Source organism: Triticum aestivum, chromosome 2A (assembly GCF_018294505.1).
Source record: "Triticum aestivum cultivar Chinese Spring chromosome 2A, IWGSC CS RefSeq v2.1, whole genome shotgun sequence".
Classification (NCBI taxonomy): domain Eukaryota; kingdom Viridiplantae; phylum Streptophyta; class Magnoliopsida; order Poales; family Poaceae; genus Triticum; species Triticum aestivum.
The window spans coordinates 301,336,114-301,342,963 of NC_057797.1; positions in this window are offsets into that span (position 1 = coordinate 301,336,114).

A 6,850-nucleotide genomic window follows, 5' to 3' on the forward strand; every position below is an offset into this window, starting at 1 on the left:
GTTCCCCTGTCATGAGCAATGTGTAGGTTACCAAGACCCTCATTGACGGCGGTGCAGGGCTCAACGTCCTGTCCGTCGACACCTTCGACAACCTCCAAGTGCCATATGAGCAGCTCCAGCCTACTAAACCTTTCTCAAGAGTGACCGACGGCTCCACCACACCGATAGGACAGGTCCGCCTGCCTGTCACCTTCGGCACACGCAACAACTATCGCACCGAGCTTACCGACTACGACGTCGCGCACATCCGCATGTTGTACAACGCCATCCTCGGGTATCCGGCCATGGGAAAGTTCATGGCGGTCACCCACCACAGCTACAACGTCCTCAAGATGCCTGGAAGTGGCAGGGTCATCACGGTCCCTTGTGAAGAAAGGGATGCCGTGTGCTCCCTCGAGCGCGCCTTCCAAGCTACAACAATCAACGACTCTGACAGCAGAAGTGAGGGCCCTCCGGAGGCCATCCCCAAGAAGAAGTAGTTGCACCGTGCAGGACCTCAGGAGGATGGCGTCGCGGTGGGAGCCTTGTCGGGATCAGCGTCCGTCCCAGGGGCGCCTCCCTCCATCGTATAGCAAGGCGCGCCCAGCGCCCTCCTCAGGCAGGGCTCGAGGGCTCTCTTTTGGAGGACCTCGGGCCTTGCCAACCTCACGAGGGAGGTGCTTGGGGGCCACTTGGAGGCGTCCCATGCGGCACGTTTTCCTCAGGAGGACGCAGGGCAAGGGGTGCCCACCGCTTAGGAGTTCATCGCCAAGACCACACAGGAACTGCAAGACACAAGAGCCATGCGGGGTGACAACCGCTCACAGGGCATAGCTCACCACCCAGGAGAGGGTGCTGAGCTGCGTGTTTGCATCGACGTCCCAGGGCTTAGTAGGGCCGTGTCCCAGGAGCGCTTCTGGCCTTCGCGTGTGGGCCGTTGCAAGGTCCCGCCAAACAGCTACGTTCGCATGCCCCTCGGCTTGCCGAGCGTGGCGTCGGCCTATCAGCGTGGCATGCAGCGTGACCTGGTGGCTCAAGAGGCCAGGCACCGCGTCATCCTGGAGGAAATGGAGACGGTCTTCGCGAAGCCTCCTGAGCCCCCAGAGCCTCCTGAGGCTCAGGGCTCCGGTGGCTCATGAGGAGGCCTTTCTCCGACGCACGCCTTCAGCTGCACCAACTCTGCTTCGTATACAGAACCAGGTGACATCTTCCAAGCTCATTAAGCTGAGAGCAGCCCTTGGGCTGCATTATTCCCAGGCTGTGTGGGTCCATCCCTACGGCATGTATCCCGTTTGCTTATGTCTTTAGCTTACCTTGTTGGGGGCACCCCTCGGGCTGTATCATCCCCAAGCCGCTCGGGCCGGACCTAGTGGCATGTATCTTCCTACATTTACCCAAGCTGATTTGCCTTCCCTGCTTAACCTGCCTACCGTTATCACCTGCTCGATCATCACCTCCCACAGGGCCTCCTCACAAGCAAGGCGCTAGTGCATGGGTCCGTCCCTGCCACATCGACAAATCTGAGTGGTCGAGCTCTAGCTCGCGGCATGCCCGCGCATGTCACCTCACCAGGCCCTTAGTGCCTTCACTTCATCCGGACCAACCAGCGGCAGGGTGACGGCTGTAACGGCAAACCATGTTCTTCTTGTGCCTGTTCACAGGGACCCCGCGGGGAGGATGGCAGGCGGCACCGCGAGTCTCCTTTTCTCTCATGCAATTCACTTGCGTGTTAAAAGGGGGGCTCCTGAGCATCGCGACTCGGGAGCTCTTACTGGCTCTCCAGCCCTCACCCCCTGGCCTTGACCATGGCATCGCGACCTGGCATACCAGCGGTGGCTGAGCTCGCTCGAGGGCCGGGACCTGAGGACGCAGAGCACTAAGGAGATCATGGGAGGAGGGAAACTTGTATGGGCCGGCCTGGCTATGCCGCACGAGTTGGCACGCAGCCCCAGCGCAACATCAGGAATCGCCATGAAGTTCACAAGATAAGTCTTGCCCTCGGATCGGCTAAATGTCTGGGCCTTATGGATACTCACGCCTTGCCGCAATCCTGTTGCAGCCACGTTAACTCCCTTTCTTCCCTTACCATGGCCGCTTGAGCGCTAAGGGGGACCTCCTGAGCATCGCGCCTCAGGGGCTCTTACTAGACCTCAGGTCGCACACCTCCTGGCCTTGACCACAGCACGCGACCTGGCATAACAGCGTTGACTGTAGCCTGCCTGGGGACCGGGACCTGTTGGCGTAGAGCAACAAGGTATCGCAAGGAAAGAAAGGGGAGACCGAGACTTAACGGGATGCGCATTCATCAAATCTTCATAACAGGGAAGATAAGCACAAAAGACATTACAGACCCTTACATGCCCCCACGGGGCGCTTCATGATTCTTCGCAGGAAACAAAAGCTAAAAATAAGGAGGATCCTACCTACACCCCCCCCCGTGGCAGACGCCATCATCAATAGTGGGCCACGGGAGGCCGAAGCCAACCCCATCCAGATCAGCGGCGGCGACGGCCAAACACGGCAGCACTGCCCCGAGCGCGGTGAGAGCTCGGGGGCACGTAGCTGTCGTCGCTCGTCTCCGTAGTCTCGTAGAGCTCAGGAGAGCTGCTGGACTCCCAAGGGCTGCTGCTGCTGGAGTGGTTGGGAGCAGAGCGCGCATCAGCCTCGCGCTCCTCTCCTGAGCAGCATTCCAGGCGGCGGCCCTCGGCATCAAAGACCTTGAAGAAGAGCGTGGAGATGTTGTCGTATTCAAGATCGATCGCTAGGGCGCCCCTCGCGCGGTAGACCTGCGTGATCTTGCCCCAGCTACGAGTCATGAAGATCTTGTCAGTGGGGACCGCTTCGATCTCCGCTCCCGTTGCCGGAGCACCGTAGTCGGCGTGCTGCAACCAGAGCTCGAGAGGCTCCCTCGGCGGCATCACGTCGGAGAAGAACCATGGGAAGCGGATCCAATAGCTTGGGGGCATCGGCGCCCACATCACCAGCTTGCGCGAGGAGTCCGCGACGTGGATTCCTGGGGCGGCGGCGCATGTCACCGTGGCGCGGCGACCCCAGGCGCGGTGCCAGCGGTGCTGCTCATCGCTCCGCCTTCCTGAGTCCTCGGCTCGGGCATACAGGGGTAGCGGATACCCTGGGGGAGGCCGCTCGCACGAAGGCCTCATCACCACTTGCATCGCCGCTTCTTCACGGCGATGGATCGACCTCTTCTTCGGCGGAAATTGCTCCAAGATATCTCGGGGGGCCTTCCCCTTTTCTTTGGTGGAGAACCTTCTAATAGGCGCCATTGGTGCTAGCAACGAAGCAGGGAAAAGAAGCTAGCAGTGGAGCGAGGAGGAAGAAGCAAGCGAGCAAGGAAGAGATGGGCAATGGGGGCTCCCCCCCCCATTTATAGCAAGAGAAGGCCAACCGACACCTCCTACGATCGCAGGTAATGATGGTTTTCCTTGCATGTCGCAGGGACTCGTCAAGTCATGAAGTTGCCAAGGCAGCATGGGGAAGCGGAGACGTCCACGTCCAATTAAACTGCCATGCGTCAACCAAGGCCGCAGGCTTTTGGGGCTCGCGGTGCTCTGTCCTTGACCCTTGGCCTCGCTGCAAAGCCAAGCCCGAGCGCACCTTTGGCCCGGGGGCTACTGTCAGCATTCTGGGAACGGGGGTCCCCAGACTTGCCTGCCTGCGGCCCGCGGCGTGGCTAAGCTAGCAGGCCGTACGGCCCACCTTGATCAACTAGGCATCCAAGACCCTCACGAGGGGCCAAGCCTCGCGAGGCAGACGACACAAGACCTCCTCTAGAGCGGCCTAGTCAGGCAGGCTTGTGAGGAGCGGAGATATCAAGGCGAGGCGAACCTCACGAGGCTCTCGTGACGTGAGCCATGACGATCGACACCAGGCGGGCGCCTGCGCGCACAGCGTGCCTGTTTCCTATTTGGTGCTAAGGAAACCAGCGCAGGAGAGGAGTACCGAGGCATCAGGCAAAGGTTGCCATTTTGGTGCAACAAGACCAAGACCAGAAGGACGGCAAGACGGAGGTCATCATGGAGCCCAAGACGGCGTCACCACCAGAGCCTTTGGCAGGCGAAGACCACTTTTGTCAGGATAGCTTGTACTAGCTGTCCCCCCTTCAAATTTGCCCGCCATTGTTGGCTCCCTTCCCGCTCAAGATTTGGGAGGAGGACTAGGGCCTCTATAAGGAGGACTAGCCACCACCATAGGCAAGGGACGAGATCTTAGATCACTCTCACCCACACAAGTTAGCCAAGCACAAGAACACCTCAACCTCAGGAGGTTGTTCTTCTCATTGTATTGTTCATCATCAGCCCAAGAGGCAATCCACCACCATCACACTGGAGTAGGGTATTACACCACAATGGTGGCTCGAACCAGTATAAAACTTGTGTCTTTCCGTGTTGCGAGTTCGTCGAGTTCGTCCGCGAGATCTTAGAGAGTTAGGGCATAGATCGGTGGGAGGAAAAGACTTCGCGCGCACCCCAGTGTTCGAACCTTAAGGGTTTGCTGGAACCCCACATCCGACAGTTGGGTCTGTCCGACTTAGACCTTATCTCAACTCGGATCTGACTATGTCGAATCCGACCAGACCCGACTACGTTGAATCCGACCAGATCCTTCCGAGTCCATATTATCCGATTAGCATCCAATGCTCCATCGATAGTGAGCTAAGCCATCGACCGTGTCATATGCTAGTCTAGTTGGATGCGCGTCCACACAGCCTTTTCATCTAGGGGCCTCTTAGGACAGTCATCATACAAACAAGTCACGTACTTGCTGATACACATCATTGATGATGTCCAAGGACATTCTTTATTCATAAACACATAGGAAATATCATCATACATGATTGCCTGTAGGGCATATCTCCAACACTCCAATCATGAAAGATCGTCCACCTAGGTTTCTAACCTACATCATCTTGGATCAGAGCAAGGTTGATCATCAATTTGGAGCCCCTACCCCTTTGTTTTCTAGCCTAATTTTGTTGATTTTGTTCCAATTTCGAAAATTCCCCACCAAAAATAGGCCCAAAGTTTTTTGTGATTTGTTGGTATGATGAAGTTTTGTTGATTTTGATATGTGAATTTGTTGTGTTGCAAGTGGATCTTACCTTTCCCCACCATCTCCACTTCGAAATCCATCCGAAATCCACGAAATCCTCGAATTTGTCCCGTTTTTCGAGTTCATCCCGAGCCATCCCCGTGCGCAGTTGACCTGCCCGGATTATCCGGACCTTGACCTGGATCATCTGGACGCGCCCGGATCATCCGGCTCCTGGCCCGGATCATCCGGCTATCTCTGCCGAAACTGCATTTTCTACAGTTTTTGACCACTGCCACCTACGCCTCCGCATACCCACTCCGACCACCACCTCCTAACTTTCGCAAACCCTTTCAATACACCAATCCTACCACCACTCAATCGCTACCAACCCTAACAAATTTTGACACATTTGGTTTTGAGAATTTGAGTTGTGGTTCATCGTTTCCTAGGGCATTTCGGCTAACTAGGAATGGTTCGACATCGACATCACCGCCGCTCATCTTCGCCATGGAGTCATCATCGACCACAACTGCTCAACAATTTTGACCATCAACCGTAAACAAGGACGGTAACCTCGACGACACCTCGTGTACTCCTTGCCTTTGCATTGATAACCACATAGCCCATTTTGCATACCTTTCCTATCGAGACTAGCGATTTTAGTATTGCTGGCAACGTTACTTGTGCACATTAGTGATCACTGCATATATCATAATTTTGGTATCATCTCTCGTGTCACAAGGTTTTCATAGCATATACACAATTTCTAGCTTGGTTCATGAAGTTTCGCATAAGTGGCCAAAGAAAGAGCTCAAAAGAGAAAGAGCCAAACAAGCTTTGAAGCAAAAAGATAAAGATAAGCAAAGATCTTTTAAGCAAGAACAGTAGCATCATACTACATTAAGATTGTCATACTCGATCATCCTTGACCATATCATCAGAACAACATACACATAGCGTACTTGGGATATAAGTCATTGTGTTTTTGCTTAGTAGGTTGTGCACAAGTTCCGTACCCGCCTATTATGCAATCGTGCTAGCATCTCTCTAGTGTTGTGCAACAAGAGCATTTTCCGTGGAGTTCACATTTTGAGCTCATTTTTCGTTTGCACAACCCCATCTATCTATTTGTGTGTGTGTTTCCGTGTACCCCTACTTGCTATTGGTCTACTTGTTGAATTTGCGAATTTGCGAATCTTTTTCAACATTATTGAATCTTACTAGCATTGCATCAAATTTTGTGCCACCATCCTCACCAAGCTCCACCATAAGCTTTTACTTGTGTACGTGCGATAACCGACAAGAATTGATACCAATGGTGCTATTTCCTTGTTACACTATTTAGTGCTCATTGATCCATCTTCAACTTCGTTCAAGGTACATTTGGTATAGTTTTCTCTTTCTCCCACTCACATATTAGCTAGAATGATGGATAGGCCAAGTTCTCCTACCAACCCACTCTTCATCGAGCAAGACGACGACATAACCTCCCACGTCACAAAGAGCCACCTCTTTGGTGCACAACGAGCTTTGCATCAAGAACAACAAGCATTGAGCGACCGCATCGACCATCTCGCCACAGACTTGCGACTCTCTGAGCAATGTACAAGAGACTACTTCGATAACAAGCTCGACGAACAAAAACACGAGAGCAATGCAAGAATGGAAGAGATTCGTGCCTTGTTAGCCAACTGCTCTTCTACCACTTCGTCCTACTCAAGACAGGACCGCTCGAGTTGACACTCTGACGACACCATCTCCGGTTCAATTACTCCAACATTAGACACTCATCGACGAGCCGCGTGCCAAGACCATCAAG